Here is a 12881-nt window from a genome sequence, read left to right as displayed (position 1 = left end):
CCCGAGGTGCTGGCACAATGTGCCTGGTTATGGGAGGGGGGTCCAGTCCCCAGCTCCTTACCCTGGGTCCCTAGGCATGCCCCGAGGCACTGGTGCAGTGTGCCTGGTTGTGGGAGGAGGATCCGGTCCCCTTCTCCATGCCCCAGGTCCCAGGGCAGGCCCTGAGGTGCTGGCACAGTGTTCCTGGTTGTGGGAGGGGGGTCCAGTCCCCTTCTCCATACCCCAGGTCCCAGCATGGGCCCTGAGGTGCTGGTACAGGGTGCCTGGTTGTGGGAGGTGGGACTGGTCCCCTTCTCCATGCCCCGGGTCCCAGCATGGGCCCCAAGGCACTGGCAGGGTGTACCTGGTTGTGGAAGGGGGGTCTGGTCCCCTTTTCTCCATTCCTCAGGTCCCCAGGAAGGACCTGAGGCACTGGCGAGGTATGTCTGGTTGTGGGAGGGGGGTCCGGTCCCCAGCTCCTTACCCTTGGTCCCTAGGCCAGCCCCGAGGTGCTGGTGCAGTGTGCCTGGCTGTGGGAGGGGGGTCCAGTCCCCTTCTCCATGCCCTGGGTCCCAGGGCAGGCCCGAGGTACTGGCATGGTGTGCCTGGCTGTGGGAGGGAGGTTTGGTCCCCTTCTCCAAGCCTCGGGCCCCTGGGCAGGCCCTGATGCACTGTCCCTGAATGCCTCATTGTGGGAGGGTGGGACCAGTCCCAATTCCTTATCCTGGGTCCCTGGGCAGGCCCCAAGTTGCTGGCTCAGGGTGCCTGGTTGTGGGAAGGGGGTCTGGTCCCCTTCTCCATGCCCCGGGTCCCCTGGTGGACCCTGAGGCACTAGCGTGGTGAGCCTGGTTGTTGGAGGGGTGGTCCGGTCCCTCTCTCCATGCCTCGGGCAGTCTTATTCTGGCTTTATCTTTCTAAGAACAACAACAACCTGAGAAAATCAGATAGTTCACATTGATAAAGCAGTGAGTTTTTAACTTGGAAGTCTCACTTAAAATTTCAAAAAATAAAGAAAGAAAAAAATTTTGGAGAAGTTGAAAATTGCTAGTCCAAGGAATGAATTTCGCTTGGAGACTCTTTTTTCTTTTTCTTTTTTTTTTTTGCAGATGAGTAGCCAAGAGTTTTGTTTTGTTTTATTATGTTTTAATATGAATTCTTTTTGGTGGGGAGCACACTCCCCAATTTTCCTCAAGTAACACCTTCTCTCTATTGTCTTCCAGCTGTCTGCATTACACATTGTCACCAGCCTGGTACCAGACAGCCTTTGAGTTTATAGCTCTTGGCCTAAAGAATTGTAAAGCTGAGAGAGATATTAGAGATTATCTGATCTCATTTCCAAAATTGTTTCCTGTAGTCGCACACTTCCAGCTCTATGCACTGCTGCTTGTCATAGAAAAAAAACACTATTTGAAATGCTCTTCTCTCAATGCAATCAGTGCATTTCCAATGTTCTAGGTCATGGCAAGTTCACCAGTTTGACAGCGTATGTGTTTTTAGCATGCTTGCTTTCCTGTCGGTAGCAGAATAACCTCTGTGTATTATGATAACCTCCACAAGAACATGTTTTTATTCCAAGTCCAGTGGTAGTGTAACAAGTCCATATGCATGCTGCAGACAGAGATGGAAGCTTGTAAATGTTATTTATGGTTAAAGGCTTCAAAGCTGTGTTGAAACACCATAGCACAGACATAGACCCTGGCGTAGACATAGCATTACTCACTGGGAGCGTTCATTCCTATGCCTATTTTTGTAATGAATTGAGGCGGGCCCTTTGGGCTTGCTGTTACTGTTGCTTTCATGTAAGAGTTCAAAATCCAGGAGGATCACAAACCGAATTGGCTCAACAGTGAGTAAAATCCATTGGAAAGCAGGGAAATTGCATTTCTGTTGCAGGTGCAGGCTTGGATGGCCTTTTCCCCTGTACTCCTGCCTAGAATTTCTTATTTCTACTAAGGAGAATAAAAGGAAGGCCATTTGGCATAAAAAATGCTTTTCCTTCTGACTTTGCCTTAAAACCCCTTCAAGTGAGAGGAATCATATGTTGCCTATATGGTACGCTAGCTTTCTGTGCCACATTTACGGGAGTTTGTGGTGCTAAGGAAATCTCTTGAGCATGTGAGAAATAAAGTTGCAAACTACACATCCAACAAGGGATTAATATCCAGAATATACAAAGAACTCAAATAACTATACAGTAAAAAAACAAATAATCCAATTAAAAACTGAGCAAAGGAGATGAATAGACATTTTTCAAAGGAAGACATACAAATGGTGAACAGGTACATGAAAAAATGCTCAGCATCACTAGTCATCAGAGAAATACAAATCAAAACTATATTGTGACATCATCTCACCCCATTAGACTGGCCAATATTAAAAAGACCAAGAATGACAAATGCTGGTGAGGATGCAGGGAAAGGGAAACTCTTGTACGCTGTTGGTGGGACTGTAAATTAGCACAGCCATTATGGAAAACAGTATGGAGTTTCCTCAAACAACTAAAGATAGAACTACCATATGATCCCACAATCCCACTTCTGGGTATATATCCAAAGGAATAGAAATCATCATGTCAAAGGGATACCTGTACTCCCATGTTCATTGCAGCTCTATTTACAATAGCCAAAATATGGAACCAACCTAAGTGTCCATCAACAGACAACTGAATAAGGAAAATATGGTATATATATACAATGAAATACTACTCAGCCACAAAAAGAATGAAATTCTGCCATTTGCAGCAACATAGGTGAGTCTGAAGAAAATTATGCTAAGTGAAATAAGCCAGACAAGGACAGGGGAAAACCAAGTTTTCACTCATAACTAGGTGCTAAGAAAGAAGGAAGGAAGGAAGGAGGAAGTGAGGGAGGGAGGGAGAGAGGGAAGGAGGAAGGAAGGAAGAAAGAAAAGAAAGACAAAGGAAGAAAGAAAAGAAAGAGAGAAAGAAAAGATCACAACTATACATTGAACTTTCAGAAGGAGAGAAGAAACCTAAGGATCCTAGAGATGGGGGGCAGGAGGGAGGGGGTTTGGGGAGTGATAGGTCAGTTAATGGGCATAAAGAAAAATCATGATTTGTAATAATGAATACACTAACAATAAATAATAAAATTATTTTTAAAAAAGACGTCGACATGTCGGTATTAAGCACCTCTTCCATTTCGATTTCAAAACAAAACTGTGGGATTTTTTTGTTTGGGATTTTTTAAAAAATTTTCTCTTACGTCTTGCAAATAGGAAGCAGATACAGCTGTGTGAAAACTGTTGCCAAGACTGGCAAAATTTAAAGCTGACAGCTTTACAGGAAAATGAAGAAATTCTTAGTCTATTAAGTATGTGTATGTGCATGCACACACACACACACACGCACGCGCACGCACACGCACACACACACGCACACGCACACACACACACACACACACACACACAACTTCTAATAGAAATAGTGCCCTGGGACTTTTTTTTCCCTTAAGTGTGTTGTTGTTTATCTACCTTGTTACTAGCCTAAGAGAAAGCTACTTAGTATTAGCTTAAAGGGTCCACACATCTACATGATGATTCTCAGATCAGTTTGCTTATACTCAGAGTAGCCTCAAGAACTTTCTTTCCTTCTTCTGCCATTCGTATTCTTTTATTTTAATCCACCATTTTTGTATTGTGTGCTTACATGGAACAAAGAACAGCACTGCAAAATGTGAGTGAGGAAAAAAAAGATATGGTTACTGCTCTTAAAGAACTTAAGACCTGGAGAGGAGATAGGGTATCTGCAAATAACCACTTATATTTTATCTGTTATTTCACTAAAATGAGTAGGTGGCATTCCTTCACAATAGGGCCACTCCTTTTATTCCTCTTCTAGAAAATCAATATCATACGAAGCCTTGTTAATGACCCATGAGTACCTGGATCCTATTTGTTGCATTCCAGTTTCCTAAATCCCACACATTTGATTTGTCTAGTACTTGGAACATTGAAAATGAAAATGGTAGAACTTTTCTGTGCCATTTCCTTGAGTTCACACTCAACTGTTAACTAGTATGAGTCTCTAACACTTATCTTAATCTAAAATAATTAATGAGTGAGCATTGGATGGACATGTGTCACTCTAACAGACCGTGTTCTCCATAAGAGCAAAGATCATATCTATCTTATTCGTCATAATATTCCTAGCACCCATCACAAGGCCTCTAACATAATAGGTACTCAACAAATGTTTGTTGAAGATTGAATGAATTAATAAATGGCACAAAGTTAAATTATCAGCTCTAATAAAAACTTGTCTCCTTTAGCATTAAGTTTTAGATACTCCCAGAAAAAATTCCCTTTCAATCAAGTTAGGTAGATACAATAAATATGCCATATTTAGCAGTTGTTGCCATCCTTTATTTGAGCAAAAGAGATGACTAAAAGAGCTATACAAATTCTTTTCAACTCCGTCATTCCATTATCAAATGAAATATTGAAATTTGCATCCTGTCGTCAAGGATTCAGGTCATTTTAAAGGTAGAAAATGTGAATGAGGTTGAAAGATCATCTAACATTCACCTCAAAAGCGGCATTTATTGCCAAGAACCTAGCTGTCAAGCCCACATGGCAAATTGCACAATTGTTGCAGCAGTTTACATGGACAACTTACCCAAGGGGACTATTCCCGAAGGAAACCATAAAGGATAATAATTAAACTTGACATCCAGAAGATAAGAATGCTGAGGGAAATGATGTATCATTGACCTGCGAGAGTGTGTTTTCGGCTTGTATTCCTGACTCTGGAGCTCACCAATTACTAGTGTTGTAAATGTAATGTGATCTCCTTGAAAAAGAGAGAGAATAATTCCTCATGTGCTGGTAATTTAGGAGGATGAAAGTTCATAGATAGCATGAAGAAAAGTGGAAGCAGTGTCAATGAAGAGAGAGTTATTTTCCCCACCATGTAAGGGGTAGGGTTCATCTTAGAAAAACCTGGGAGAAAATGTTTGAAAGGTTTCCCAATCTGATTAAGAAAGCATTAACTGAAACTATACAAAGAAAGGGAAAATGCCTTTAAAATATTGCAGATCTAAATCCAATGTATAAAAGTACGTAGGACAAAAAAAGAAAAGCATTTTGAGAAGGATCTCAGTAATTCTCATGAGAAAATAATAGGAAAAATATTTGGGAGCCACAGTTTTAGCCTCAGATGTCTTATACCAATGCTGAGAATATGAGTAATAACTGAAAGCAGCATGAAATTCTTACACAGAGAGGTTAGAGTTGAGTAAGTGCCAATGAGGCCTGATGGGCTGGTACTCAGTGAAAAATTTCAATTAACGGTAATAATATGTTCAAAAATAGATTTAATAGGAGAAAGCATCAGATGTTGCAAAGACACAAAAAGAAAAAAATCCATGAATCTAGAGGTAGAAGCATGGTAAGGAGAAAGACCAGAATAACATAATTTTGGGAATCCCATATGACCTTTTTGGCCACATGGAGGGACGATACTTTCAATACTTATCACACAATTGGAGTGTTGTCAAAATAAACCTTAATGGGGACTTGGATTTCAAGAAATATGCCTGAAGTCTCAGTGTTCTGAGAGCAGAACATGTAAAGAATTCTTGACTTGACTAAATTTTACCTCACAGACACTTGAAGAAGCAATGAAAGAAAGGGTTTCTCAAGAATATGCGTTGCATGCATGTGTTAAGTATTTTGATTTGGGCAAAATATATAACCAAAATGCTCCAAGATTATTATATTGATAAGATGCTAAAATATGAATATGGATCATATTATCCAAGTGGTTTCTGAAAGCACTGGGCAAGATACTAAACAAAAGAATGTTATATTGATTCCAGGCAACATTTATTTATGGGGGCAGAACAAAGAGTTCCTTTTGAGTAGCTTAAATAGCCATGAGTCATATGAGTTTCAGAAACACTTAAGTGCATAAAGAAATAAATAACTTTAATCCCTAGAAATAAAAACATTAAGTGACATGGTAACTACTTCACCTATGTATGTAAAAAAAGACTTCAACCTACTAACTCCAAGGCCAAGAGCATGAAGTTTAGGCGATCAAAATCCAACAGCAAAGAAAGAGCTGGAAGGATGTCATGCGTGCATAGATTTTATGGAGGGAGCCTCTCTTCATGACCCCTTATTGGCCACACAACTTTAAAATCAAGGAACTAGACTAACTCCTCAAAGAATCTGGGGATGTTCTCATTCTTTATGTGGTCACTTGAGAAATTATGAACTTCTTATTGACCAAATATAAAAATAATTCTGGCAACTGCCTACACTATCTACAGTGAGATACTAACTGCAGAGCAAAGAAGGAGGACAGTTTTAAGAGAATTTATCAAAATAATTACAGGAGAATACTTTCATTAAAAAATAAATTGGCATAATTAGAATAAAATCATAACTCTTTCACAAGTGCTTCTGCGTACACTTCATCTTTGTTACCTTTAATGATTTGACATTCAGTTAAAATTAAGTGCTTCGTCCAGAGTGTGGAAAAATTCTGATTTACTGTTCTATTCAATTATCAGCATAATGGGAAATGATACAGAATTAGTTACTTTTAGCAAGAGATTATCTTTCTTAACCTTGTTGAATTTTATCCACTCTCTGCAACTAAATAATGCGGAAAAATTGAGAAGAAAAAGTTGACTTGTCAAAGTATAACCAAGAGTGTCTTTTCTGTAAAACAAAGAAATACTAAAAATTAAAGTGGAAAGAAACAAGAGTTGGAAGTTTAAAAAACCTAATAGGATTTGTCACTTATAATAAAACTCAGTACATTTATAGCTACTTTTGTTTAAAACAGATATTTCTTGATCTACAAATATTTTTGTACAAAGACATTGAAAGGGAGCATAAAGAGATACTTTTCATAACTGTGCTTTGAAATCCTTCAAAATAGACTCTCTAAAACCCTGATAAGAACCACATTATCATAATTGGCTCCTGCATGTCCATGTTACAAGGACATGAAAAGAAGCTATAAGGAGCCCTGATACCTACATAACTGGAAGTAAGAATTTCTAAAATGCTTTCCTAAGTAGAAGTATTTAAAACTTCAGCTCGTTCCCTTAATATTTTCAATAAGGAGTCCACACTGTTGGACAAAATCTTTCTTTTCCCACAATTATTCCTTCTTGCTCAACTTTCTTGTCCTTTTTCCATATTCTTTAAATGCATTTTCTTCATTAGGTCTTTTATACATTAGTACCAAGCACAAGTAAATTTCTACCACAGGTTAAACTTCCTGTACCTTGATAAATGAAAAAAAAGTACAAATCTTTAAAAATAATAAATGAGTCCAGATGCCAAATATCATCCAGAAAAAAATATGGAAAATCAAGATTAATGAAAACCTCAAAGTAGATAACACTTTCTCATATTTAGAATGTGTGGCAAGTAACACATTATCTGTGTTTTCCTCTTCCCATTTTGCAGATGGGTAAGTTGACATGCAGCAGGAAAAAGGTGCTCGCCCAAGTTCATATGATATAAGTGCTCTTCTAAACTTTTGTCATAATTGACTTTGGCAACTTCTAATTCTGTAACTTCAGATTTGAGAAGATGCCTCAGGAAAGCGTTGATAATGGTAACATCACATTAAGTAAAAAGTAAAGGTATCAAATAATGGGAAAACTTAAACTAACATAAACTAATTCACTAATATACCAAGAAATTATGATTCTTGGATGTATAGTTTGACTCTACTTAAACTTAATGGGTAAATAAATAGGTGAAGATGAATTAAAATCATTTTTCTTGGGTTTATTGTAGTAAAGAAGCCATTTAAAATATGCGTGGGTGCAAATAGTGGAAGCCTGGGTAAAGAGAATACAGAGGGGAGCTCATCTGACAGAATTAACAAAGTCCATGAGTTCATAAGTCTAATTTACAGAACCATTAACCTTTGAGTTGGAGGCAATTTAGTAGTCACCTAGATTGGGGGTTCTCATTCCAGACCTACTAATTAGACTTGATGGTGAAGGGGCAGCTGGTCCATGGATCAAAGTTTTGGAAGCCCTGACCTGGTCCATCCGCTATGCCACTGCAGGAATCCCCTCGAAAATGTCTCCAGTATTCTGCTATTTGCTATGAACCTCTCCAGGAACAAGGAACTTATGGCTTCAAAAGGCAATACACTTTACTTCCTAAAAGCTCTTATTGCTAACCGACGTCAATTTGACAAGCATATATTGAAAGCCTACTACATTCCAGGCACACCACATACATTATTTTTAATTCTCACAATAACCCCATTTTTAAAAAAGATATTAATTCTCCCATTTGCAGATTAGGAAAATGGAGCTCTGAGAGTCTGAATGGCTTGTCCAAGTTCACATAACTAAGTGGCAGAGCTGGGATGAAAACCCTATACTGCCTCTTGCATATGTTTTCTTATTTAATTCTTAAAAATCTTTTGTAGAGTACGCATTATTATCTCTAATTTACAAATGAAGAAACCAAAGATTGGAAAGCTTTAGTGATCATTCAAGTTCAAACAGCCAGTAAGTGAGAGATTGGTAATTCAAACTCAGTTCTATCTGACTTTAAAACCTCACATCTCACCCATTATGCCCTAGAACTTCTCATACATTTTAATACAATACAATGTGATAAATAAAATAGAAGTAGCATAAAGGAGAAAGTAGCCAGATCTAGCAGCAAAGGGAATCAGTCCAATCTGCCAAGTAAGGTGCTATCTAAGCTTGGTTTCAAAAGATAAACAGAGATCATCGAGGCAAGGAAAGAAGAGTACCATGGAGGCAGAACATGTGAAAAGGTGTGAAACAGAACAGAACATGTGAAAAACTACAACACATCACAGTTACAACCTGCCTGCATGTACCTTCCACCCATAACTCTCTGGAATGATGTGCATTTGCCCATTCTGTCATCTGTCCCCTTACCATGCTTTATATTCTTCAGAGCACCGATGACTGTAACAATAATGGTTATTACTTACTGAATACTTAGTACATGCCAGGCACTGTACACAGAGCTTTAGATGGAATGACTCATTTAACCCTCACAAAACTCTTCAAGGTAGGAACTATTAATATCCCCATTTCACATATGAGAAAACTAAGTCATAGAAAGAGTAGATAAGGTCACAGAGCCGATAAGTAGGTAAGCAAAGATTTGAAGCCAGGCAGTCTAGTTCCAGAGGCTGCTCTTTTAACACTATACTCTACCTCTCCAACTGGCATGGTATTATGCAACTATCTGTTGTCTCTCTCCTCTCTTTAGAATGTAAGTTCTGTAAGGACAGGGACTATGTCTGTTTTGTTCAATGCTGTATTCCCAGCACTTAAAATAATACCTGGCACATAAGTAAATACTAGTTCAATGAATTAATTTTTTTTTTTTTTCCTGACCGGTAAGGGGATGGCAACCCTCGGCATGGTGTGGTCCACACCACGCTCAGCCAGTGAGCACACCGGCCCTCCCTGTATAGGATCCGAACCTGCGGCCTCAGCGCTACCAGCGCCGCACTCTCCCGAGTGAGCCTCAGGGCTGGCCCTGAATTAATTATTTTAACCAACATTTTTTCAGTATCTTCTACATACCAGTCTGTGCTAGGTACTAAATTTACAGAGGAAGTCTAATTCTTCTTCCACAAGATAGCTTTTAAAATAAATAGAGGCAGTTTCTGTATCCCTTTTAAGTTTCTTCTCTTCTAGTACTAACAGTCCTAGTTTGTTCTGTTATTTCTCATATGATATAATATTACCCAGGCCTTCCTCTTTGGACATCAGCAGTTCATCAGTAGAAATTAGGAGCACACGAAACTTAACAGAGAGCTTTTGGAATAGTCTGACCCCCTTTTCCTGTACTCTCTGCTTCTTTTAATGCAACCCAAGTTTGTCATTTGTTTCTCTAGCAGCTGTATCATATTGCTGGTCCTTGTTGAGTTGGCAATGAGATAAAAGGCCTAGAGTCTTTTTAATAATAATGCTATGATACAAAGCCATTCCCCATTATAAATAGTACAGCAGAAATTCTATGAATATTTCTATTTTTAAATCAATATATAGAACTTCATAATTATCCCCATTAAATTTTATCTCATTACTTCAGGGGCATTCTTCCAACCTATAAACAAGTTTGAATCTTGCGTCTTTGATCCATCTTACCTGTTCTCCATCTCAGAACTGAGTCATCAGCAAATTCTGCAAGCAAGACTGTTATGTCGTCTTCATCCAGATAATTGCTCAATACATATAAAGGGACAGAAACAAATATAGAGTTCTGAGGCAAGGCACTAGAGACCTTTATCCAGGTTAACAACGATTTGCCAATCAAGACTTTGGGTTCAGTTATTCAACCAGTAATGAAAGTGAACCTCACTTTTCCAGTACCATCCACATCTATATTTTAACATTTAATCCACAAAATAATCACAGATCATTTTTGCTATATGTTTTGCTGAAATCAAAATACCTTATGAGCAACGCATGTTCTCAACTATCCTAATTCTAGAGAAACCCTTTTCTTTATTGCTTCTTCAAGTGCCTATGAGGTAAAATTGTTAGGCAAGTCAAAAATTCATCATATGCTCTACTCTCAGAACACTGAGACTTTAGGCATATTTTTTGAAATTCAAGTCCCCACTGAGGTTTATTTCACCAATGTACCAGTTGTGTGGTGAGTATTGAAAGTATTGTCCGTATCCTCCATGTGGCCAAACAGGTCTTATGGGATTTCCACAACTGTGTTATTCTGGTATTTCTCCCGACCATGCTTCTACTTCTAGATTCATGGATTTTTTTTTTTTTTTTTCAAATCTGTGTCTTTGCAACATCTGATGCTCTTTCTCCTGTTAAATCTATTTCTGAACAGATTATTACTATTAATTGCAATTTTTCACTGAGTATCATCCCATCAAGCCTCAGTGACACCATTCAGGTGTATTTAACTTATTTATGTGAAAATTTTAAGCTGATTTCCAAAAGGATTTGCTAGCAAGTTTAAAAGGGGGATTTTCTAACGTTGGTCAAAGGGTACAAAGTTTCAGTTAGTCGGAGGGAATAAGTTTTTGAGATCTATTGCACAGCTTGACTCTAGTTAATAATAAGGTACTGTATATTTCCAAATTGCTAAGAGAGCAAATTTCAAATGTCTCACCACAAAAAATAAGTAAGGTGATAAATATGTTAATTAGCTTGATTTAATCAGTCTACAAGCATCGCACTGTGCCTCATAGTTATATACAATTGTTATTTGTCAATTAAAAATTAAAAAGGAAGATTTTTACAGTTTTCAATATAAGAATAATTACAGGGAAACCCTAGCATCACTGTGTCTCATTCATTTTCTTGATAGCCATTCAAACTCCAAGACTATTTTGTGGCTTCCTTCACCTTCATGTCTTTCTCAGACTATCTCAAACTCCAGCTAAGATGAGCACATTTCCAAAGAGACAAATAGTCCATCCTAGCATATATTCTAAGTACCTGCCACGCAGCAGAAGGGAGACCATTGATCTTGCTCAAAAATTTCTGTCCAGGTTAATGTCTCCATGAAGTAAAGTAGGATTCAATGAAGGAAATTTCAAAACCTGATTATAAGGTACTCATATGTTAGTTAATAAGGATAGTAAGCAAAGTAAACAAATATTAGTGTGAATTTAAATTAAAGAAAAATGAAAAAATTTTTTGTGCTTTTATCTGGAAAATTGATGTCTGAGAATAAAAATTAGCATAAACCTCATTATTGTAGTATTATTGTTCAAACGAGCAGATATTATACTGCAGTTAATTGTATTAACAATTAAGACAAAGGAAATCCTTTTTAGCTTGAATAGCAGCTTTAAACTAATCATTTCAAACATGGAAAATGAAATGAATAATTTTGTTATAAAAGCATTTGTCCTTTGAACTTCAGTCTATTCAACTTCTGAAATGCTTATTAAAAGAGTTCTGTTGAAGCACATTTTAAACTTTAAATAATTATACCACCCAGTGTGCATTTCTGTAAAACATCAGTAGCTGACAATACCATTTCATAAAACATTTATATTAGATTATACAGTTGCTCTTTCAGTTCGAAAAAGAAAAAAAAGAAAAACTTTGTTAATAAGGTAACAAACTGAAGGGAGTTACAGGGAACTTGTTCAAGGAGGCCCAACCTTCTGAAGTGATCTGAGGCCTTAGAACTAATGATGGTAATGTCTTCAACTTGCTAAAGGAAATCAATACCTTCTTTGATAGTTATTCTCTTTGCCACTTGGTCGGGCCCATATCTGATAATGACAAAGTGAGTAGTGTCAGCTCAAAAAAGCTACCTGAACACCTATTACTAAATTAAGCATTGATGGGACTATATAAACCTTCCCATCGTGAGGTAATACTTCCAAGTCAGATCTTATCAGTAGAAATATATAAAAATATTGAGTTCTATTCGTCAAACTCCTCATGAATGTGTACCAACTCTCATTTTACATGAACAAACACAGTGGCCTTACACACAAACACACACGCACACACACACACACACACACACACACACACACACCATCTCACAAGGCAAACTGGATTAAAGAAAACATAACAAATGAAAATAAATTTGTGTCGTAGAGGATAATATCATGACTTAGGACATTCAGTCCCCAGCTGGTCTTAAAGTTTGTGCAAAGGTTAGAAGCGTTTCGGCAAAGGAATCAAAGCAAACCCATCGTTATCCATTAGGAAGGAGATGAAACTTTACATGAATATATTTCCTACCTCAGTTCATAACTTAGCCCAATGCGCAAATGGCCAAGCTGGAAATCAAATTACTTAATGAATTTTATTCAATATATATTATTTAGTGGCAACTATACAGAAATAAATGGATCAGAACCAATGTCTGTTTTCACAGACCTGAAAGAAGCAGAGGAGGTAGACAAAGGAAAC

The sequence above is a fragment of the Cynocephalus volans genome, chromosome X, assembly GCF_027409185.1.
Source record: "Cynocephalus volans isolate mCynVol1 chromosome X, mCynVol1.pri, whole genome shotgun sequence".
NCBI classification, from domain to species: Eukaryota; Metazoa; Chordata; class Mammalia; order Dermoptera; family Cynocephalidae; genus Cynocephalus; species Cynocephalus volans.
Note: the sequence above shows the minus strand (reverse complement) of the source record.